Source organism: Amblyraja radiata, chromosome 4, assembly GCF_010909765.2.
Source record: "Amblyraja radiata isolate CabotCenter1 chromosome 4, sAmbRad1.1.pri, whole genome shotgun sequence".
Lineage (NCBI taxonomy): Eukaryota > Metazoa > Chordata > Chondrichthyes > Rajiformes > Rajidae > Amblyraja > Amblyraja radiata.
Genome location: NC_045959.1, coordinates 21,605,337 through 21,630,928, shown reverse-complemented (window position 1 = coordinate 21,630,928; position 25,592 = coordinate 21,605,337). Strand labels below are relative to the sequence as shown.

The 25,592-nt window shown below is 42.5% G+C and overlaps 1 pseudogene; it reads left to right on the top strand.

Annotated features, from left to right (window-relative positions):
* The first annotated feature begins 2,397 nt into the window (after positions 1-2,397).
* LOC116971777 overlaps positions 2,398-25,592 on the top strand; it is a 142,556-nt pseudogene continuing 119,361 nt past the window's right edge.

The window sequence follows — 25,592 nt, the reverse complement described above, 5'->3', positions numbered from 1 at the left end:
GCTAGATGCAGGAAAAATGTTCCCAATGTTGTGCGAGTCCAGAACCAGCGGTCACAGTCTTAGAATTAAGGGGAGGTCATTTAAGACTGAGGTGAAAAAAATCTTTTTCACGCAAAGAGTTGTGAATTTATGGAATTCCCTGCCACAGAGGGCAGTGGAGGCCAAGTCACTGGATGGATTTAAGAGAGAGTTAGATAGAGCTCTAGGGGCTAGTGGATTCAAGGGATATGGGGAGAAGGCGGGCACGGGTTATTGATAGGGGACGATCAGCCATGATCACAATGAATGGCGGTGCTGGCTCAAAGGAACGAAGAATGGCCTCCTCCTGCACCTATTTTCTATTTTCTATGTTTCTATATAAGCAGACCCATTTAACATAGGCATTGGAGTTGCTGGATGATAGATAGTAAGTTCACGAGGTTATTGAAAGACCAAAGTGAAGTTAGGGTAAGTACTTTTCAACAAATTCTTAAACCTTTTTAAATTTCATTTACTGTTATTCCTCCAGTAGTGTTCATTTTCATTTAAGCCCTTTATGAAACAAAATTATATTAACCACATGCTTATTCCACTGCATTTGTGTAGTAGCTAAACGTTCAGTAAGAATTATCAAAAATGCTTAGAAGAAACAAATTTTGCAAGCATGCTTAAGTTTAACCAAAGACACTGAATGACAAACAATTTTGTTCAACAACTGAATGATGTCCCATTACACAGCAGGCAACACGTTTGCCTACTTATTAATGCAAATATTACCCAGGCCATAATTGATATTGGCGCACTCAAATCTTGAAGGGGGAGGAGGAGATGTGCAGACATAAACAAAATTCATCACAGAAGCAAACAATTTTGCCATTTTGATAAAATAACCATTATTAAATATTAACATCACAAGTGTCCACGTAGGTCTGCTAATTTCCACAAGAACTATGTGAGCATGAGCGGGTATTAGAAATCGATCTAGTGGAGATTTTGACGATGTGACTCATTGCTCTTAAACTGTCAAAAAATGAAACCTCCCACAAGTCACACAGAGAGTGGTGAATCTCTGGAACTCTCTGCCACAGAAGGTAGTTGAGGCCAGTTCATTGGCTATTTTTAAGAGGGAGTTAGATGTGGCCCTTGTGGCTAAAGGGATCAGGGGGTATGGAGAGAAGGCAGGTACAGGATACTGAGTTGGATCAGCCATGATCATATTGAATGGCGGTGCAGGCTCGAAGGGCCGAATGGCCTACTCCTGCACCTATTTTCTATGTTTCTATGTTTCAAGAAATGGTTAGATCATCGAAAAAATGTTCCTTCGAAAAGATCAAAGAGAAGTGGCGGTGTGGTGGCACAGTGGGAGATTTGCTGCCTTACAGTGCCAGAGACCTGGGTTCGATCCCGACTATGGGTGCTGTCTGTATGAAGTTTGTACGTTCTCCCCAGGACCTGCTTGGATTTCTCCGAGATCTTCGGTTTCCTCCCACACTCCAAAGACATAATGGTTGGTAGGTTAATTTGAATCAGTAACAATTGAAATTGTCCCTAATGTGTAGGATATTATTAGTGCGTGGTCGGTACGGACTCAGTGGGCCGAAGGGCCTGTTTCCACGTTCTATCTCAAAACTAATCTAAACTGAACAAGTAGACTCAGAATATCAAAGGATTGGTTAAATCTGTAAATAATGGTAATATATAAAATATTCATTCTATTTGAAAAGTCATAAATGTATGCAAAACTATGATATATATTTTTGGTATGCACGTGTTAGTGTTACAGTGGTACTGGTGTGAAAAGCTTATTCCAAGGCCACACATTACAGCTTATTTCACCCAACCTTCCCCACAGTTCAATTTCTGGCCTCAGAAACAGAATAGTAGCTGGGTCTAAGTGGGCATTCATATTATGTATGGTCCTGATGGAGATAATTATTTTGAAATAGGTGGAAAGAAGTTCAAAAAACAAACCTCTTTAGTTAGTTTGTAGGGAGATGAGGAAAAGGCAATGACCTCTGAGTTCAGCAACACACAAGACCAGTAATCCAACAATCTGAATAAGGCACATGATCAATCCCACCACAGCCACTGACTAATTTAAATTGTTCATTTAATAAATCTAGAATGGAGATGTTGGTTATCCAATGACAAGATTGTCATTAAAACCAAATTAATTAATTAGTGTGAAGGAAATCTGCCATCCTTATCGAGCCTGAATCTGGATCCAGACTCTCGGCAAAGAAGCTGACTGCAACATCTCAGCAAGCTCCTCAGATCAAGATCACTGAATGCCAGCCTTGCCATAGAGATCATTGATTGGAAAGCTAGGTGCTATGGCAACCTCGTGCCTGCTCTGATTTGTACTACAGGGCTATTGCATCCGATCAATATTTCTGCATTGCCCTGAGGATAGTCACAATGAACAATGGATTCTACGGCTACTCTGTCACTGGAATCCTCTGGGATCACACCCTCCATCACACCTTCCCAGAGCCGTCTCGAGAATCTTTACCTTGTCAAGGCAAGATTCTCACAGTTGCTATCTCATTTCATGGGCTAAGAAATGAAAATGATGGGAAAGGTTACAATTCAATGTAACTATTCTAACCTTGTGCATGGCTCTCAATTCAAGGGTAACACCAGCCAACATCAGAACCTTAGCTGAAGATGATGGTTTAGTTGTGGAAAGTCAGTGAGACCAGCCTTCTGTATATGTACCAGGTGAAACTTGTGTTATACCAGGTGTTATAGAAACGTACAACATTTTTAAGGGGTTGGACAGGTTAGATGCAGGAAGATTGTTCCCGTTGTTGGGGAAGTCCAGAACAAGGGGTCACAGTTTAAGGATAAGGGGGAAATCTTTTAGGACCGAGATGAGAAAAACATTTTTCACTCAAAGGGTGGTGAATCTCTGGAATTTTCAACCACAGAAGGTAGTTGAGGCCAGTTCATTGGCTATATTTAAGAGGGAGTTAGATGTGGCCCTTGTGGCTAAAGGGATCAGGGGGTATGGAGAGAAGGCAGGTACAGGATACTGAGTTGGATGATCAGCCATGATCATATTGAATGGTGGTGCAGGCTCGAAGGGCTGAATGGCCTACTCCTGCACCTAATTTCTATGTTTTTATGTTTCTATGTGAGGGTGGGCTGGGACTGCAGGTAGTGTGATCTGACCCTTCATAATCACTTAAAAACACATAAGCTCGAGTATAATTGTGCTTTAATGGCAGATGAAGAGTTAATTAATGGTTAAAACCTTTCTGGCCCTTAAAAAGCTCATTTTTGTATTACTAGCTAAGAATTTTTCCAAATGCTGTAGCTTTAAAAAAAAAATTATGCTTTTGATGTGGTTATTTCCACATCTGCTTTAATCTTTAATATTTGTTCGAATCTTGAGAGTGTGTTGCCAAACATTTAAATATCAGATGGAAATTCAAGGGCAAAACACTGCTGATGCTGGAGATCTGACATAAACTAGGGAATCTTGGAAACCATCCACAGGTTAGGCAGAATCTGTGGAGAGACAAACAGTTAAAACGTTCTCGATAGACACAAAATGCTGGAGTAACTCAGCAGGTCAGGCAGTATCTCAGGAGAAAAGGAAAGGCTGACATTTCGGGTCAAGAACCTTCTTCAATGTGAAGAAGAGTCTCGACACGAAACGTCACCTATTCTTTTTTTCCAGAGATGCTCTCTGACTCACTGAGTTACTCCAGCATTTTGTATATTTGGGTGTAAACCAGCATCTGCAGTTCCTTCCTACACAGTTAAAACTTTCTATTTTATATACATAGAAATATAGAAAAATAGAAAATAAGTGCAGGAGTAGGCCATGCGGCCCTTCAAGCCAGCATCGCTTTTCAATATGATCATGGCTGATCATCCAAAATAAGTACCCTGTTCCTGCGGTGTAAAAATGAGACATTGTTTCATTGTCACCTTCTCCTAGCTAACAATGATCAACTCTTAATTTTTCTTGAACCTCATCCTCTTTGATGTCTCGTTTTCACACCTTGCACTTCCTTATTTCTGTGTCTCCCTCTCCCCTGACTCTCAGTCTGAAGAAGGGTCTCAACCCAAAACATCAACGATTTCTTCTCTCCAGAGATGCTGCCTGTTCCGCTGAGTTACTCCAGCATGTTCTGTCTATCTTCGGTGTAAACCAGCATCTACAGTTTCGACTTACAAAAGAGATGATCAAACATGCCACATTGTTTGTCGAGAACCAGATTGAGGGATTAGTAACATTTTCATTGGCAACGGTAAAAGTAACTAGAGGACACCGATTAAAGCCAATCAGTTAAAGAGCCAGAGGGGCCAAAAAAACAGATTTATTTTAACACTATGCGTTGAGCCTAATGTTCGGGGAAAACAAATGCAATGGTAATTTTTAAAAAGGAAATGGAATAAATGTTTAAAATAGAATAGTTTGTGATACTATAGGGGAAGAGTGAGGTATTCCAAGAGAAGGCTTTGTTTAGTTTAGTTTAGTTTAGTTTATTATTGTCACATGTATCGAGGTACAGTCCAAATCTTTTGTTGCTGACTGGCCTCCTTCTCTGGTCTATCATTCTATGATAGGTCTTCCTCATCATGTGGAAGTTTACACAATAGTCACAAGGCTTTGCCTGATTAACCTGCATTTCAGTTCTATTATGGATATGACAGCACCCGTGGCAATCAGTGGCAGGCCTTGCATTGTGTAATATTAATATCTAGGATGCCGGTTTTGTGGAGCACTTGTTGGCAATTTTTTGTTATAACATCATGAATTGCCTGACAGATATTAAACCACTAATCTACTTAAATTCTGCCAATAACCCACTCACATAAATATTTTCTTCACAGGCTTTATCTGTTGCAGTAAATAATCTGTCAGAATGCCCTCATTTTTTTTTTATCATTTTGTAAGCCAGACATGGCTCGGCCGAAGCTTATCTCGATGAGCAGCTTAGTCAATCATGTTGGAATCAGAACAGGGATTATAATGCTTGTAATACACTGGCTAAAATTAAAAGCATTTTCCTTGTAGAACATAGGTGCTTTCCGTAGACTTTAATGTTTCTTAAATCATAAGACATGGCCCAAATGTAATGCAGTGCAGATTTAAATTCAGGAAACTATGGATTAAATAGACAATAGTATCTTACTTTTTTTTTTCTCCCGGAAAAATCAGAAGTCACCAGTTATTGTTGCTTTGCAAATTTCTGTTTGCAAACCTGAATGACTCATGCTTTTAGACAGAGAAGATCATTTTGCAAGACTTCAGAGAGGTAATATTTATTTAAAAACAGATCCCCCTGTGTATCTTGATCTCCTGGTTAATTGTTCCAGGCCTCCCAGGAGACTGTGGGAAAAGCCGGGCGGCGAAGCCTGCCTGGGCCGCATGGAGCCTCGACAGCAGTGGTGAGCCTCGGTGGCGGTGGGGCCTCAGCAGCGGTGAAGCCTCGTCGGCGATGGAGAAGCCTCGGCGGTGGCGGTGGGGCCTCAGCGGCGGTTGTGAAACCTCGCGGGTCGACCCTTGGTCGGCAGTCGATGAGAGCGTGGGGGAACTGTCATGAAGGGTGGAGGGGAAGAACAATGTAGGACCCGGCGTGGGGAACTGCTGTGGGGTAGGGGAAGGGGGGGAGAACAAAGGAGGAGACGGCATACTTTGTAACTTTGTTAGTGCTGTAGGTGGCTGATATTTGTATACATTGGGTATGCAGCAAAGAATTTCACTGTGCCTTGTCACATATGAAAATAAAGTATTCCATTCCATATTAACTAAGAAATTCCCATGTGTGACAGGCAGGTCAAAATGCAGGCTTCAAAAATGTTTCAAGGGGAAGACTTCTCTGAAGATGGGATTGAAAAACTGCATGTACAGCGGGTGACATAAATGGATGAAGGATTACACAAGTACTTTCATCTATCTGTTGGTCTATCTAATTTCATCTTTGTGAAAGAGTTGCTGGTACATCACCTTTTGGAAAAACCCTGATAGAAATGTCAGCATAATGTGGTAGAGGAAAAACAAATTACATTGATTTTAATTTAATTGATTTTAGCTAGTGTATTACATGCATTATAAAGTGTCACGCAGCTGGAGACAGGCCCTTTGGCCCATTTTAAGAATAAGGGGTAAGCCATTTAGAACGGAGATGAGGAAACACTTTTTCACACAGAGAGTTGTAACTCTGAATTGTCTGCTTCAGAGGGCGGTGGAGGCCGGTTCTCTGGATACTTCCAAGAGAGAGTTAGATATAGCGGAGTCAGGTGATGTGGGGAGAAGGCAGGAACGGGGTACTGATTATAGATGATCAGCCATGATCACGTTGAATGGCAGTGCTGGCTTGAAGGGCCGAATGGCCTACAATATTGTCTATTGATAAGCCCAGGGCAATCTTAACAGTATTATAGGCCCCCAGACAAAGCAGTGCACTGGGGCCCCTAACTACACAACCACTCACAGGAATAAAAATGTAAATGGTCGATAAAATTAAACATATATTTCAAGATTCAAGAGATTCAAGAGAGTTTATTGTCATGTGTCCCAGATAGGACAATTAAATTCTTGCTTTGCTTCAGCACAACAGAATATAGAAGGCATAAATACAGAACAGATCAGTGTGCCCATATACCATTGTACAAATATACACACACATCAATAAATAATATAGATAAAGTGCAAATAAACAGATAATGGGCTATTAATGTTCTGAATTTTGTTTGAGTTGAGTTTAATAGCCTGATGGCTGTGGGGAAGTAGCTATTCCTGAACCTGGACGTTGCAGTCTTCAGGCTCCTGTACCTTCTACTGAAGGTAGCGGGGAGATAGGAGTGTGGCCAGGATGATGTGGGTCCTTGATGATACTGCCAGCCTTTTTGAGGCAGCTACTGCGATAGATCCCCTCGATGGAAGGGAGGTCAGAGCCGATGATGGACTGGGCAGTGTTTACTACTTTTTGTAATCTTTTCCGCTCCTGGGCGCTCAAGCTGCCGAACCAAGTCATGATGCAACCGGCCAGCATGCTCTCTACTGTGCACCTGTAGAGGTTACAGAGAAAATCAGTGTTTAAACATTAAAAAACAAGCTGTACTGCAAAGATTAATCAACACAAACGTTTGAATAACGGGTGGCACCAAGAGATGGCAGCCTCGCCAGCAGCTGTTCGTCCTTATCACTTTTTTTCATTTTTAGTATGTTTAAAAGTGTGTTTTAGTGTGTTTTAGTCTGGGGAGCTGGCGGTGGTGTGTTTTAGTCACTTACCTCGGTGAAATGCGACTTTTTTCCTAGTTGCATTTCGCTGTCCCTTGCGGCCTAACAGCTGGGATAGGTGCGGCCTTTCCTGGAGTCGGGTCTAGAACTTCAGCAGCGGGCGCAGTGTGGACTTTCCATCCTGGAGCCGGGCGATACTTTGCCGGGGGTCGCTAGAAGAACGACTGCTTGGGCCCCCTCGACTCCATTCAAGGACCCAAGCAGTCGATCCAGGAGCGACAGCGGTTTACCTGCATCTCCTCCAACCTCATCTATTGCATCCGCTGCTCTAGATGTCAGCAGATCTATATCGGTGAGACCAAGCGGAGGTTGGGCGATCGTTTCGCCGAACACCTCCGCTCGGTCCGCAATAACCAACCTGACCTCCCAGTGGCTCAACAGTTCAACTCCCCCTCCCACTCCATATCCGACCTCTCTATCCTGGGTCTCCTCCTTGGCCAGAGCGAGCAACACCGGAAATTGGAGGAACAGCACCTCATATTCCGCTTGGGGAGTCTGCATCCTGGGGGCATGAACATTGAATTCTCCCAATTTTGTTAGTCCTTGCTGTCTCCTCCCCTTCCCCAGCCCTCCTGCTGTCTCCTCCCATCCCCCCGCCTTTGAGCTCCTCCTCCTTTTTCCTTTCTTCTCCCCGTCCCCCCCCCCCCCCCACCCCCAATCAGTCTGAAGAAGGGTTTCGGCCCGAAACGTTGCCTTTTTCCTTCGCTCCATAGATGCTGCTGCACCCGCTGAGTTTCTCCAGCTTTTTTGTGTACCTTCGATTTTCCAGCATCTGCAGTTCCTTCTTAAACACATAATTTTGCATGTCTGGATTCCCTGTCCTCAGAAGCTATTAGACCATCCATATGAATTACTATATGGATAAAGATATTAGGGTGTTTGAACATTCATTTGGGACAGCACAGTGGTGCAGCAGTAGAGTTGTTGCCTTACAGCACCCGAGACCTGGGTTCAATCCTAACTACATGTGCTGCCTGTACAGATTTTGTACGTTGAAGAGAGAGAAATCAATATTCTACCACTGGGCTGTAAGCTGCCCAAGCAAAATATGAGATGCTGTTCCTCCAATTTGCGTTTAGCCTCACTCTAACAATGGAGGAGACCGAGGACAGAAGGGTCCGTGTAGGAATGGGAAGGAAAATTAAAGTGTCCAGCAACCAGAAGATCCGGGTGGTTCACAAGGGCTGAGCGAAGGTGTTCCATGAAATGATCGCCCTGTCTGCATTTGGTCTCACCGATGTATAAGAGTCTACATCTTGAACAACGGATACAGTAGATGAGGTTGGAGGAGATGTAAGTGAATCTCTGCCTAACGTGAAAGGACTTATCCCTTATCCCTAACCAGTCTGATGATGGGTCTCAACCCGAAATGTCACCTATTCCTTTTCTCCAGAGATGCTACCTAACTCGCTCAGGTACTCCAGCTTTTGTGTCCATCTAAAGACTTGCCGGTTGGGTCATTGAAAATTGTCCCTACTTTGTAGGTGCCTGGTAGAATCTGGAGAGGTTGATCGAAATGTAGAGAGAACAAAATGGTTTTAGTGTAGGATTGCGTGATTTTATTTAAAGGTAAGCAATATTTTTTAGAGGCAACCCCTTTGCCATTGTTTTTGACGCTTCAATCACCCAGTTGCTTTATCTGTGATAGAGGTTCTAGGAAATCCTCATCCATGTTTAGTTCAGTTTAGAGATCTCCGTGGATTGTCACCTTGTCGTGGTGGAGAAGCTTGTGTGGTCCTGAGATCCTGAGAGCAATGCTGTCTGGAGCTATGCTCCTGGTAGGGCCACCCATGGCGGTAAGGTCGAGGGGGAGGACTCTGACAAAGAGCAATCCAACCAAGACCTCAACGGTGGAACAGGCGGAGGTTGATGGCTGACCTTAGTGGAGCGTCACAACGGCTGGGAAGGCGGATGAAGGCTGCAGCAGAAAAGGGTCTCCGGTCGTCTTGGACTCCATGCCACTGGATCCTGAACCAGATCTGTCAAGGACCGTGGGGTGGCTGTCTGTGCACCAGTCTCCCCACGTTAAACAAAGTCACGCACAGGCGTCCTCCAACCCTGGAGACACTCATGGTCAGCCATGACCGAAGGGGCCTAAAAATTAAGAAGACAGATACAGCATGGAAACAGGCCATTCAAACCCCTCCCCCCAACCCCCCCCCCCCCACGTAGACCAGAGATCCCCATTACACTAGACACAATTGACTATTTTTTACCAAAACCAGTTAACTTTTAACTTACAAACCTGTACGCCTTTGGAATGTGGGAGGGAACCGGAGCACCTGGAGAAAACCCATGCATAGTCAGGAGCACCCATAATCAGGATTGAACCTGGGTCTCTGGCGATGTAAGGCAGCAACTCAACTGCTGCACCACTGTGCCATAAGGGGAAGGTTTCCTCTACACTCTCAATGGTCAAGTAGACCCAAGGAAATTACAAGCAACTAGTTCCCTGTTTCTTTGCAGTCAACAGTAGTGCTAAAGATGTCCTCAAAAATTCCAACATTGGCAACTGTGCCTTCAACTGTCAAGAGTCTAAGATTCTCAAATCCTTCTACTGTATCTGTATCCTGTTCAGAACGATTTGCATTTTTAACAATCCACGGTTCAATTTTCTAATTAAAGCCACTGAATAAAATCATTTTTTTTTGCAATTAAAATTATTTTCTCCCATGGCAACCCCTCCCTGTCCCTAGGGGGAGCCACCCTACAACTTAAAGACAGGCTGCATCTTGCAAAATCACCACCTCAGCCTGTCTTCCCCTGAAAATGTCCCTTCTTCGCTTAGGATGCACTACTCTGACCAAGCTTATCTCGTACTGCCAATGTGGTTTGGCACAGTCTGGTCAGTTTAAACACAAAGGCTATCAATTTCATTGAGGTGTTTCATATTCCCAAACAACTAATTTCAGCAAACAAGAATACCATTTTCTTATTCTTTCCTACAATGGATTCCATGTTAGGAGAATTGACAGCCCCTGCAGTTATAACCATATAACCATATAACAATTACAGCACGGAAACAGGCCATCTCGACCCTTCTAGTCTGTGCCGAACACGTATTCTCCCCTAGTCCCATATACCTGCGCTCAGACCATATCCCTCCATTCCTTTCCCGTCCATATAACTATCCAATTTATTTTTAAATGATAAAAACGAACCTGCCTCTACCACCTTCCCTGGAAGCTCATTCCACACAGCCACCACTCTCTGAGTAAAGAAGTTCCCCCTCATGTTACCCCTAAACTTCTGTCCCTTAATTCTCAAGTCATGTCCCCTTGTTTGAATCTTCCCTACTCTCAGTGGGAAAAGCTTATCCACGTCAACTCTGTCTATCCCTCTCATCATTTTAAAGACCTCTATCAAGTCCCCCCTTAACCTTCTGCGCTCCAAAGAATAAAGCCCTAACTTGTTCAACCTTTCTCTGTAACTTAGTTGCTGAAACCCAGGCAACATTCTAGTAAATCTCCTCTGTACTCTCTCTATTTTGTTGACATCCTTCCTATAATTAGGCGACCAAAATTGTGCCCCATACTCCAGAATTGGCCTCACCAATGCCTTGTACAATTTTAACATTACATCCCAACTTCTATACTCAATGCTCTGATTTATAAAGGCCAGCACACCAAAAGCTTTCTTTACCACCCTATCTACATGAGATTCCACTTTCAGGGAACTGTGCACAGTTATTCCCAGATCCCTCTGTTCACCTGCATTCTTCAATTCCCTACCATTTCCCAACATGTCTGAATTTACTTTGGTAAAATAGAAGTAAAAAGGTGCTGAAAATTACTCAATGTCCGCTGCAAAGGAAAATGCTCATATTCAAGACCTGTAAACTGAAATAGGCCAGCATCCTGTCATTAAAATACATTGGAAACCTTCTTAACATTGTTTTGCAAAAGTCTTAATAAGGAACATTCATTACCACCTACTTAAAGCAGTGTGAATAGGGTCCCACATGTATTCCTTCTCTGTTTCAAGATTAGAATAAATTATTGGTCAAATTTCTTGTTTCTATGCTTGTGGGGTCACAACCCTGACCTTAGAAAGCAATCCTTAAAGGGCCACACCACTCGACAAGCAGCACTCCTCCAGGTAAGGTTGTTCACAACGAATACCCCAATTATGAGCCAGGGAGAGGATTTGCGATTGTCCCAGAAGAAGCAGGGGAACTAGTAGAATTTGCTGCAGAACAGTGCTAGAGCCTCCTTCTATCAATGAGATCTCTCCAAGTGCTTTCTATGAGTATCTGTACTTGAGAGAACACAACAGTGCAACAAAATGCCCCTGCAGCTCTGAATGCTGCAGTCACATTAACCAAAGGTTGAAAGTTCCCCAACATTAATGTTGAATTTTTATGACTATTATAAATGTGGCTGTGAGCAGTAAGTTTTCAAGAGAGAGTTAGATTTAGCTCTTAAGGCTAAAGGAATAAAGGGATATGGGGAAAAAACAGGAACGGGGTACTGATTTTAGATGATCAGCCATGCTGGCCCCACAGCAAAAATGTCCACTGGAAGTATCCTGAGCTAATTCTGCTACCACCATCATCTATTGCGACAAGTGATGGCTTCCACTGATTGTCGCCGGAAGCTTGCCTCCTTTTCAGGACGGACGATTACAGTGAGGTCAACATTTGTAACAAGATGGACACGAAAAGAAGGTCAGCCATGATCATGTTGAATGGTGGCGCTGGCTCGAAGGGCCGAATGGCCTACTCCTGCACCTATTTTTATTTGCTTTTCTAAATATCATGAGTGGCATTTTTTGTTTGTGGGGTTCACAGGCTGAGCCAGCATTTAATTGCCCATCTCTAATTTATCTTGAGAAGGTGATGGTGAGCTGCCTTCTTGAATCGCTGCAGGCCTTGAGGTTTAGTATGCCTGCAATGCTATGAAGGAGGGAGTTCAAGGATTTTGACTCAGTGACAGAGTAGGACCAGAGATATATTTCCATGTCAGGATGGTGTCTGGACTGGAGGGCAACTTCCAAGCTGCTGGTGTCCACGTACTTACTCTGTCCTTGTCCTGGCTGGTAGAGGTTGTGCTTTTGGAAGGTGCTGTCCAAGAAGTTTTTGTGAGTTGCTACAGTGCCTGGAGATTGTACAAACTGCTGCTACTGAACATTCGTGGTGGAGTTTGTTATCAACGAAGGTCGTGTGGAAGAGTTCTGAAAATGTTTCTGAGCGTAATGGCGACCTGGACACTTGCTTTGATTTGAGTGTGTTTCACCCATCTGAATAACCTTGTTCTTAAGGTTTTCTGAGCCATGTGTGTGAGAGCAACCTTGTGGAGGATAGTCCACATGGGGCTTGATCCTGTGAAGACTGGGTGGAAAAGGTAAGAGGCCCCATTTCTCTAAGCAAGACCCCTTAGAATCTTAAATATTTAAATAAAATAACTCTATTGGTCCTCGCTCATGAGAATCCAGCTTTAATGTTTTTTTATTTCTTGATGGTAGAACAAACCTCTCACCCCAGAAATTAGCCTAGTTTATTATTTATTATTGGTTGATTACTGTAACACGTACCGTGATGCAATTAAATACCTTGTTTTGCGTACAATGGAGGCAAACCTTTATAACATATAGTGCAAAATGAGAAAAGGAATGGCGTGCAGAATATAGTTACAGCGACAGAGAAAGGGCAGATAAAAACAAAATTTGACAAGTGAAAGTGAATATCTTTTGGACTCTCTCCAATGTTAATATATTTGTAATTTAATTAAATAATTTAAGAGATATTCCCCGTAACATCAACATCTAAAACCAGAGGGCATGGGGTTTAATGTGATGAGTGAAAGAGCAATACAGAGGTTTATTTTCCACTCAAACGTGATTGGAATCTGGATACACTTGGCCTGAGAAGGTCAAGGAGGCTAACACTCTCACAATACTTTAAAAGTATCTGAACAAGCAGTAGGATTATCATAGATAGGAATGGTCGAAGTGTTAGTAAATGTAATGAATATAGATGCGTACTTGTTGATTAACATGGACGTGATAGTGCAAAGAGCCCAGTTCTATGCCAACAGTCCTGTCGGATGTCCGTCTCCTATTTTTAAATAATTTCTTATCTGCAGAATGTATAGCCAATCCTCTCTTCACATGAATTCTTCAGGCATTTCTGGTTAGTTAATCTGGAAGAAGAAGTCGCAGAAGTCACCTGGTGTTGTGGTGACTGGGATCCTCGTGGGTCACAAGGACATGAATCAGTAATGTTTTGGGTCGGGACTCTTCTTCAGATTAATTGTATTAGGGGTAGCAAACTGGAAGAGTGGTGGGGACGGGTCAAAGACTGGCAAGTGAATGGTGCCAATCACAGTCATTATTTAGACAAATGTATTTGAAAAACTCACTGGGGCAAAATTTTGGATGCCACTTGGGCAAGCTAGTTGCCAGTGCTGGGAGATAAAAAATCTCACAGTGAATAAAAAAAATACTAAAAACCATTTATCCATGAAGTATACACAATATTACAATATTTATCTGCAGCACTGCAGAGTTTGGGACATGTAGTTAGACAGCATAGAAGCAGGACCTTCACCCCAACTCCTCCATGTCAACCAAGTTGCCTTGCTGAGCTAAGTAGTCACATTTTCATACCAATAACTTTCTCTTCATTGATTTGGCTTGACCTGATGAATATTCACAGTATTTCCTCCTCTTTTTCATATTTCCAATGTCTGTAACATTTTGCTAATATCTTCTCATCAAGCTCCTCATCAGCCAAACGTTTTTCAATAACAGTACTGAGAAGAGGCTTGGGACAGTTAACAATATCTAAGAAGGGTTTCGGCCCGAAACGTTGCCTACTTCCTTCGCTCCATAGATGCTGCTGCACCTGCTGAGTTTCTCAGCATTTTTGTGTACTAACAATATTTAAAGGTACCTTGTGAACAACATGTTGCAATACCTCCAAATTCTTTACATGATTACATAACAACAAGCACATTTTCTCAGCTACCATTTTCTTAATCAAGATGTGGAATTATAAAAGTTTGTAGCAAACCAAGATACTTGCCTCTTATTATTCAGTGTGAGAGACAGATAAAGCATGGAAACAAGCCCTTCAGTCCATCATTTCCAGCATCTGCAGTTCCTTCTTAAACACTTCAGTCCATCATATCTGCCTCACCCTTTTCAACCACACATTTAAACTAATCCTACTTTAATCCCACTTTTATATGCCTCCACATTCTCATTACGCCACCTCCTCACCCCCAAGAATATATCATTCACCTAGGCACCAAGGATAATTTACATGAACTAACCGACATTTCCTTGGAATGTGGGAGGAAACCAGAGCACCCCAAAAAAAACTGGGAATGCAGTCTCAGGGAGAGTGTGTATTATCCATATAGACAGCACCTAAACTCAGGATTGACCCTGGTCTCTGGTGCTATGAGGCAGTGGCTCTGAACTCTTCCACCTTTCTGTATTAGTAAGTCCTCCTGCTATTTGGAGGACAGTCAATGAGGGAAGACATAATCCAACCCCAAATCTTGCAGCTGCAACAACACTTTGCGCAACTGACTGCAATGATACTGTCACTCGGTCTGATCGGATATCCTGTCTGTTCTAGTCTGGTTTCAGTTGTTTTCTAGCAGCTTCCCAGAAAGCAAAAGTGAATGCTTAAAAGTTTCTGCTGTCTGCGTTAACTACAATAAATCCTACAGCAGAACGGAACAGAAATTGCTGATAGGGTGTGAAGAGGAATGAGAAGACTATAATCAACAATGTTATCCAGTTGCCTAAATTGGCCTCTTCCTGTGTTGTAGACTCAATACTATATACTGTATTACTCAAAAAATTAAACAACTATATTTCTACTACTAAATCCTTACTTCTCCACATTAATGAAAAATCAAACTGGGTTAAGATTTTTAATTTTGTTGAGATTTTTTTCCAAATGTTGCTATCCACACAACCATGCCTAAATGTTCCTGTGCTGGAAAATGTTGTCACATCCATCCCTTTGCTTGTTGGCACTGTTCCAATATGTTCAGCAATTATTGCTGTACAACATTGTCCACATAGTCTCAAACATCACTTTAATTAAACAAAACAAGTTGACTAACACACCAATTAAGGTAATTATTGGAGGATGCATCTCATTTGAGCAAGGCAGATTGCTATCATCCAGCTCTTTTTTGGAAGACTTCTAAATAAGCATCAACAAAGTCAGACTGGAAGTTGGGTTTAACATTTTGCCATGATACTCAGATTCCTTCATTGGTATAAATGTGCAAAATTTGCTATGACTCATATGTAGAAATGAACTTTTTGGTTGTCCCTCCTGAATGAATGTCTGGGACCTCGGCGTTATTAGGACCTCGTGCAATTTTTCATCTTTCTGGTTTAGCAACAGAAACTTAAGGTTGTGGTGAGGCTTGTTTGTGGGGAAGAGGTGGGGTAAGAAGGGTGTGATGCACTAGACACTTGGGGGCTGATGTACACAGCAGGGGTTGGATTGTTTGATAGCTTGGAAGACAGAGTCGGAATAATCCTGCTTGGTGCATTGGATATCTTTTAGGCTAGCACAGGACACAACAGTAAAGGGCCTGTCCCACTGCGGCGACCTAATTTGCGACTTTAAGAGTTTGCCCTCGACTAATACTCGCAGCATGGTCAACACAGACCTAGGAGGTCTTTGTAATTCTCCTTCATGCTTGAGAGTAGTCCCCATGAACTCGAGGCCTCAGTTAGGTTGCGGCGTTTTTTTCAGCAAGCTGAAAAATGCCCGCGAGTAAAAAAAAGTCGCCATGGCTTTAGTCATAGTGGGTCGTAATGCTATTGTAGGTAATCGAAGGCAAATGAAGGATCCTGTTTATTATAAAATTATTGGGAAATTGAATATAAAGATCATTTGACACCTGTCAATATTCATTCACTTGGGCATCGATTAGTCTATTTGTCTTTCAATAGGCGGGGAGAGGTGAGGGCAGAAACTGCACTGCGGAAGTTGTCTTTCTGTGGAATTGAAGTCAGATTTTGGGTGAAAAATAGTCATAGTCAAACTGTAAGGAAACAGGCCCTTGGCCAAACTCGTTCATGTCGACCAAGATACTTGATCTAAGCTAGTCCATTTTTCTAATGTTTAGCACAGATCCCTCTTAACATTTCCTATCCATTGCACATGTCCAAATGTCTTTTAAATGCTGTTATTGTATTTACCTCAATTACTTCCCTTAGCAGCTCATTCCGTATAAAGTATCAACCTCTGTTTAAAGAAGTCCCCCTCAAATTCATATTAAATCTTTCCCCTCTCGTGTTATACCCATGCACTCTAGTTGAATCTTGAATCTCCTACCATGGGAAATATACTATGTGCATTCACCTTATCTATGCCCTTCATGATATTATACGCCTCTATCAGATCACCCCTCAGACTCCTGCGCTCCAAGGATTAAAGTCCTAGCCTGTTCCATCCTAACATGTTGAAGTCTCCAAGAATACATCAAAGTGGAGTTAGTACAATAAAGTTGGCCTCAACGATGTGCTGAAATAGATAGGAAGCGTTTGGCTGCATTGACCTTTCCACCACTTTCTAATAGAGATTCATGAATCCACAATGTCATCAGATATAACAGAAACCAGGGTGGCATGCTGGAAGAGATTGACGGAGATATCGCTGCAAAAGTTTAATTTTAATGAAACAAATGGTTTTGTCTTTGCACATCACCAACACTGACACCCAAACAGTTAGTGTGTGGAGATTCCACTGAACCTGCACCATTCTATGAGATCCATGCTCCTCCCAACTTCGTGGCCATTGCTATAGAAACATAGAAACATAGAAAATAGGTGCAGGAGGAGGCCATTCGGCCCTTCGAGTGATACTTCGAGGATAGTGCTACTATCCTGCTCTCTTGATCATGGACTACCTGGTCAGTCCTAAGGCCAACTATATCGTCCGATTAGGATATTTCCTGTTAGAGTAAATAGCCTCTCACCATCCGCCTTGTCAATCCCTTTTGTATAGCTCGGATAGATCGCACCACCTCCTAAATTGCAGTGAGTTGGACTGCTCTCAACAAATCGTTCACAGATTTATACATTCATAGAGATATAGCTTTTATCCTGCTGTTATCTGACTTTTGAATGGATTTCTCAGAAGTTTAGTTCCTCCAATCTACCTTGTTGGGGCTCTTGCACTTTTCTTTTATCTGCACTTTCTCTGCAGCTGTAACACTGTATTCTGCTCTCTGTTTCCTTCCTCAACTACCTGTTGAACTTGCATGTAATTTTGATTGTAATTGTGTATTGATTTTTTCCTGAAGAGCATGCAAAAACAAATTCTTCACTGCATCTCAGTACATGTGACAATAGAAGATGGAGTGTAGAACAGCACAGCCCAGAAACAGGTCCTCTGGCCCAAAATGTCATGCTGAACATGATGCTAAAATAAACTAATCTCATCTGTCTGCATTTGATCCATATCCCTCCATTCCCTGCATAATGGGTTGAGCTACTCCAGCATTTTGTGTCTACCTTCGATTTAAACCAGCATCTGCAGTTCTTTCCTACACATGTCAGGAGGCAAGTGGGTCAAGAGTGTTTAATTGTTGTTGTACCAAAAACAGAACAATGAAATGCTCACTTGCAGCAGCATAATGGGTCTGTAAACACATTACTCATGATTAACATAATAAACAAAAGAAGTTCAATAAATTACAAACCCCCAAATTAATCCCAAATTCTTTAGTGCAACTAAGACAGTCCATAGTTCATAGTTTAGTTGGTGTTTGTAGTATTCAAGAACCTGATGGTTGTTGGGAAGAAGGTGTTCTTGTACCTGGAGGTCATGTGCCTATTGAGAAGGAAATTCCCACACAAGCCACCCCAAGGGACCTGTGGCTTGCCAGGATTTGAACCTGCACCAGGAAACTCCAATGGATGTCCAGTCCATCACCTTCACCATGCTAAGAAGCAAAGCTTTTTAGTTGTTGGGATTAAAAAGACTGTTTCCTGCAAATGGTTATGGGAATCATTATGATTGCACCTGATGTCTCATTGGAAGCTTTAACTTGCAAAAAGGAAAAAGAGCAAATATAAATAATACCCGATTCTTCCTCCCATTTTGTGCTTTTTTTTTTGTAAACCTGCATCAGCTGTTCCTTGTTTCTATAGGTAATACCTAATGTTTATCAGAGTCCTCCCTGGAAAAATGTATAGTGTCCTCATGGGAATTCTGGCCTTATAACCGATCAAAATGGAGATAGAGTAATTGAAGAAGGGTTTCAACCCCAAACGTTGCCTATTTCCTTCGCTCCATAAATGCTGCCTCACCCGCTGAGTTTCTGCAGCATTTTTGTCTACCTTCGATTTTCCAGCATCTGCAGTTCCTTCTTAAACAAAGAATAATCTTGATGGCACTGAGAATCTTGAAGATGGAGAACAGACGAATCAAATAAGTATGGTGAAAGGAGCACCACATTTACCTTCCCACTCATCTGGTCTGTAATGCCTGTCCCACTTAGGAAACCTGAACGGAAACCTCTGGAGACTTTGCGCCCCACCCAAGGTTTCCGTGCGGTTCCCGGAGGTTCCCGGAGGTTTTTGTCAGTCTCCTTACCTGCTTCCACTACCTGCAACCCCTGGCAACCACCTGCAACCTCCGGGAACCGCACGGAAACCTTGGGTGAGGCGCAAAGTCTCCAGAGGTTTCCGTTCAGGTTTCCTAAGTGGGACGGGGGCATTAATAGGCATCTCCTGTTCTACCTGTGACAGAATGCAAGTTTCATACTGGCCTCATCAGTCATCTTGGAAGTGACAGAATAGGAAAGGAAGCCAGTCATTCTCAACCCCCAAGAACTAAGAGGAAGAAAATAAAACATGTTATATCATTAATTTAATCCTGCAAGGCAATTAATGTGCAATAGCAAATGTTCTTACGTTTCCTTAAAGCACACAAATACTAGGATCAATTTACAGACCCAGAATGGCCATGTAAAATCATTAAATCACATAATAGAATAATTGATACTCAATGTGAACATGAGCCCAATTTGTGGAGAAACAATCTCTTTTAACAGCATCCATTAAAAAGAAGACATTTGAAAGGAAAGATCTCAGCCTGTGATCAAGTGTCACCAAACAGACAGGAAGATATAAAATAAATTAATATTTTCTCATTATGCTATTCATTTTTCAAACAAAGAGTAAATCGGATTCAGATAGATGGGAAACAGATTCCACTTAACTTCAAGTATGCAACATTTCAAGTGTAGTCAGTCAGACATGACCGTGAAACATTTGATTTGGATTGATATTACCTTATTAATGTGTAGTCTCACAAGAGCATCTGGTGAGGATGCACCCAGAGTTCTCTGTGTTCAGATTTGTTATGCTTTTGTCAGGAGACAGGTCAGAGAAGGTCAGTCAGGTAATTACACGGGTTGAAGGGGTTGTCTTAAGCGGAGCAAATGAATAGTTTGTGGACAGGAAACTTAATTGAAACGTGGAAGATTTTGGGGAGCTTAGCAAAGTGGATGCTGAGAGGAGGCTTCTCCTTATGAAGGGACATATAAGGCTTTGGGATAAATAGATGCTCACTTATGACATAAAAAAAGGATGAATCCCTTCTCTCCATGGGATGAGAATGTTTGATAAAAACCCAAGAAGCATAAAAACATAGAAAATAGGTGCAGGAGTAGGCCATTCGACTATTTTGCCCTTCGAACCAGCACCACCATTCAATATGATCATGGCTGATCATCCAAAATCAGTACCCCGTTTCTGCTTTCTCCCATATGCCTTGGTTTTGTTAGCCCTAAAATCTATATCTAATTCTTCCTTGAATAGAGAGGTGGAATTTTGGATTATCAGGGATCATCATTGTGTGGAAGTAGCGAGAAAGTGCAATTGAGGCCAAGGTCAGATGCGCCATTATTGAATGAGCACAGCTGCTCTCTGTCTAGAAAATAAATGAAAATCCCAAGTTGACTTCCGGATGTGAGGTGGAGAATATGCCGCAATCCGGATCAACAGTGCCGAACTGGAGATGGTCGAGAGCCTCAAGTATGTTGGCTTAAATATCACCAATAATGTGTTCTAAACCACATACAACCTGCGGACAAAAGACCACACCAATTCTTCTACCTCCTCAGTAGACGATGGAAGTTTAGCACATCCCCAACATGTCTTACCAACTTCTACAGACGCACCATAGAAAGAATCCTAATGTGATGCACCGCAGCTTGGTTAGGCAACAGCTCTGCCTAAAGGGCCTGTCCCACATGCATGCTATTGCATGCTTTTGGCGCGACCAAACGGAAGCGGAGTTCATGCGAAGTTCGCGCTAAGTAGCGCTAAATACGCGCTAAGATCGCGCGTGACGTCATTTGCGTCATACTTACCAATCAGCTGGGCAGGAGGCGGGCCAACTGAATTTGGGCGTCGCACGGCGTTGGGCGTCATCACGCAACGCCATGCCGGGCGGTGACATCATCACGCAACGCCACATGCTAGGCGTACGCCATCAAGACGCTGCGTACGCCGTCAAGATGCTACATACGCCGTCAAGACGATGCATACGCCGTCAAGACGCTGCATACGACCGCAATGCACCTGCGTGCCAACAGGCCATTGGCGTGCGAAGATTTCAGCCACTGCCAGAATTTTGGTGCCCCACGCGATCTCGGGACCAGCCCCGTACAACTCCGCGCTTCTAAGTGGGACTGGCCATACGGTACCCGTATGCCTCAAGCGACCACGAGGTCGCGTAATTTGCGAGCCAAGGTCGCGTAAATGGGACAGGCCCTTAACACTGCAGGATATTGCAGAGCTACGAATATAGCTTAATGGCATGCTTTCTATTGTGCATCCTATACTTCATGTTGCCTCGGTAAAGCAGCCAATATAGTCTTCTTTTTCTTCTTCTTCTTGTGTGTGGCGTGCATAGCCTAAAGTTGTAGGATAACTTGTTCTATTTGATCTTATTTGATTGTGCACGCCAGGTTGATTGCATTCGTCGAAACAGCGTGGACCACGTGAAGGTTGCAATCTCCCACCCCAGCCAATATAGTCAATAGACTATTTAACCCTGGTCATTCCCTCCTCCACACTCCTGTTAGGCAGAAGATACAGAAGCCTGAAAGCATATGCTCGCAGAATATGGGCATCTTCTTCCCCGCTGTTAGTAGAGTGCTGAACTATCCTCTCATAAGCTAGGTGTAGTTCTGATCTTCCAACCTACCTCACTGTGGATGTTGAACGTTTCTTTGCAACTGTGATGCTGTAACACTGCACTCTAGCATTTTTCTCTTTGCACTCACTACCTGTTGTACTTGTGCATGACGTTATTGTACTGAAATATTGTATGATTTGACTGGATAGCATGCAAAGCTTTTCATTGTATGTTGGTACGTGACAATAATAAACCAATGCAAATACCAAATGCGGAAGTGGAAGGAAACCCACAGGTTCACAGGGACCATAAACTCACTGACTGTCGAACAGCACACTGGTACCTTAACCAAGATCTGCTTCAAGGCAGCCTCTGCTTTTCCCCACACACATAAGGCTACGAGCTGGCAAACTAAACTACCCATCCCATGAATATGGTTTCAAAAACCGCACACAAACTCAGACATTTGTATTAAGTGCTTGTCAAAACAGTCTGAATTCCTATTTGCTTTAATAGAGTATAGTTTCATCTGTTAGATTTATGCTGTAATAAGATGTCATAGTCTGTTTTTGTTCAAGATTGCACCCTGCTGATGTTTCCAGGCAGAAAGAAAATAACCTTTTAGTTAAACACCCTTCTGTACAGAACTAGAGTTACAATGGTGGCATTGAGCCTGATATGATCAGGATCTTCAGTCTGAAGTACTGACAGTTAAAGAGAGGGAGGGGGATTAAAGCGAGCACTCAGAAGATGGGAAACCAACATTTAACCAACAAGAAATAAGTAAATAAGATTTGAGGATGACAAAATTATTGAACACAACTGCATGGATGTAGTTATTGTCAGATTATGACCAGGTGTGTACTAACATAGCATTTTCCAATCTCTCGTTGAATTTGGATTTTATAATCATGCCTGTAAAAGTCTCTTTCTGAGAACATCTTGTTCTGAGTTGCACATGTCCCGATTGCAATGGACAAACTGTATAGAGAACCCCTTTGCTGTATTTCATTTCAGTACATTCTGGTGAAGTGAGTCGATACAGGTTTTGTGGTATGGCTTGTCAACTTCAATACCTCCAATATGAATCGCGAAAATAATGCAGCTGTGTGCAGTGTCACTTGTGGCACTTCAGGTTCGAAGGTAATGGGTTCAAACTCCACTCCAGAGGGTTGAGCATAGAAATTAAAGCTGTTACTCAGTGTTCAAGAAATGCCGACTGCAAAAGACGAAATGTTAAATTGAGGCCCAGACTGATATTTCAGGTTAATGCGAGAAATCATACTATGATGGGATAAAACGTGATTTATATTTAAATGATTTAATCACTCCTTGCAAACTTGGTTCATCCTTGCCCTTTAAGGAGATGCACTAATTCTAGCTGGAATATGGCTGAAAGTTTAAGGCTCATCATCTTTTTAATCCTTCTTGCACCATCTTCTTTTTAATTCTTCTTTCCATACATTGGATTACACAGTTTCCCATTACCTCTGTCCTCCCCTCCCACTAGATCTTAAAACACATTTACTTTGAGCCTGAAGAAGGGTCCTGACCAGATGGGTCACCTATCCATGTTCTCCAGAGATGCTGCTTGACCTGCACTTTGTGTCCTTTTGTGTAATCCAACAACTGCAGTTCCTTTTTTCGATACTTTGAGTCTTGCTTGTTAATGATAAAAAGTTACTGACCTGGAGCATTCACTCTACTGATCTCCATGGATACTGACTGATCTTCAAAGCATTTTCTGCATCATTGCACTTTTTCACCTTGCATTTCCCCTTTCCACAGTAGTTTATTTTGATAATATTTAAGTCACGGCGGCTGTGGGCCAAAGGGATTGCAATGCCATTCCCTTCATGAACAAATACCTGCCAAGAACAAATAGTTTAACTTTAAGAGGAGGGAGTAAGTAAGAGGCAGATGATCCAAGAGACAACGTTGGCATGTGATTACCAAATGTGCATGATACAGTGGTGTCTTTAAGATAGTGTACAGTCTTGAAATACTGCTAAAAAAAAGAGTGGTATTTGAAGGATGGTATGGTTTTTCAAGCATTAATGTACACTTTTTACCACAGCTTATGCAAAGACATTAGATGTAACACCTTAATTCTATGTCTTACTGGACTTCTTTAATGTATTTGTGTGACGAGTGGTTCTTAGCTCTGTTTATGTATATAATCGTCCTCTGGAGAATCCCCCTTTGCTAAAGGACTGCAAGTCTGGTGCCTATTGATCTGAAGTGGATTTGATCTTCTTTCACTGTTTACGCGGCGCCTTGTTCCTAAAGCTGGTCTTGCTTCCAGTGAACTGTATCAATTACAGTCTGACCACCTCTCCATCCCGGACTGGGGAAAGGGCAGACACATAATGGAAACAAGGAGCTGGAATCGATCTGCTTACCCTGGACGAACTGAGCCACTCCAATTTCCTGATGGACTCAAGTGGACAAAACGAGGGCCAGCGCCCTCACTTGTCAATACAACGCCGTCTCCATGCAAGGTCATCAATCCTCATGGATTGCCTAGAGGTTACTTGGAATGTAAAGCTATTCTTTGGAACAGTGCTACAACCTTGACTTTGTTTTGTAATCCGGGATGTGGCGCAGCTGGTGGAGCTTCTCACCGCGGTGCCAGTTGATTCCTTGAATGCAGTCTGTGTGGAATCTGCATGTTTTCCCTGTGAACCTGTGGGTTTCCTTCCACATCCGGTTTTCCCCCCACATCCCAAAGATGTGCAGATTTCTAGATTAATTGGCCTCTTGAAATTGCCCCTAGCATGCATTGAGTGGATAAGAAACTGTGTTTGATCCTGACAACAAGCAGTATCTGTGCGGAGTTTGTACGTGCTCTTTGTAACAATGTTGGTTTTCTCCAGGTGCTCTGTTTTCCTCCCTCATTCCAAAGATGTGCAGGTTTGTAGATTCATTGGATTCTGGAAATTGTCCCTAGTGGGTAGGGTGATTGCAGGTCAGCACGGACTCAATGGACCAAAGGGCACGTTTCCACACTGTATCATTAAACTAAAAACTAAGCATCCCCCATTGATCTATTAGGGCAGTAGATGAATATTAATAGATCCAAGCCCTTAATATGGGAGGAGGTGCTATGCTTCATAACCAACCTCTCAAAGCATTTAATCACCACAGACATTAGTGTCACTGGTCAGTATTCATTGAGACATGTCACCTTATTCTTGGGAATGTATTATTGATGTCCTTTTAAAGCAGGTGGGAATCTTGGACCTTAGTACTGAGAGTTTGAAAATAACCGCAAAATCTCTAGCTTGTTGCACTGCACAGATTTTAAGAGCATGGTACACCATCGGGGCCAGACATTCTGACATTGGCTGACTGAGATTACCATGTCAAAGGAGGAACTAGGATGTTCTCTCTTTCGAAGCAAGCACAGAAAGCATCGAGCTCGTCCAGAATGCTGCCTCCCAGCCATTTGTTGTTCCACGCCAAAATGCAAGCTTCCAAAACCCAACCACCAGTTTAGTTTAGAGGCACAGCACAGAAACTTCGGCCCACCGAGTTCACACCGGCTATATCGATCACCCATTCACACTAGTTCTATGTTATACCACTTTTGCATCCACAGTTGGAGTAATTTACAGAGGCCAATTAACTGACAAACCTGCAGGTCTTAGGGATGTGGGAGGAAACTGGTTCACCTAGAGAAAACAGATGCGGTCACTGGGAGAACCTTTACTTTAGTTTACCTTACTTTACAGTGCAAAAACAGGCCCTTCGACCAACAATCACCCATACACTAGCACTACCCTACACATTAGGGACAATTCCCAATTTTACCAAAGACAATTAACCTACAAACCTGTACATCATTAGATAGTAGAAGCAAACCGGAGCACCCGGAGATAACCTACGTAGTCGCAGAAAGAGCACGCAATCTCCACATAGACAGCACCCAAGGACAGGGTCTCTGGTGCTAAACTTTACAATAAGTTTAGGATTGCCTGTAATGTTAGTTCCAAGACTGCTGGCTAGGTTGCAGCAACAATCTCTCAATCATGCCCTAATATTAGTCTCCACTAGTTCAAGAACATGGCTGTCTGGAAAATAAAGTATAAATTAATGTTTTAATTGATTGAGTTTGCTTTCATATTTTTAGTTGTTTTTGAAGTGTATCTATGATATATTTTTAAATACTTGCAATTTGAAAACTTGCAATTGTTTTTTTTTAATAGTTTTTGAATTTTT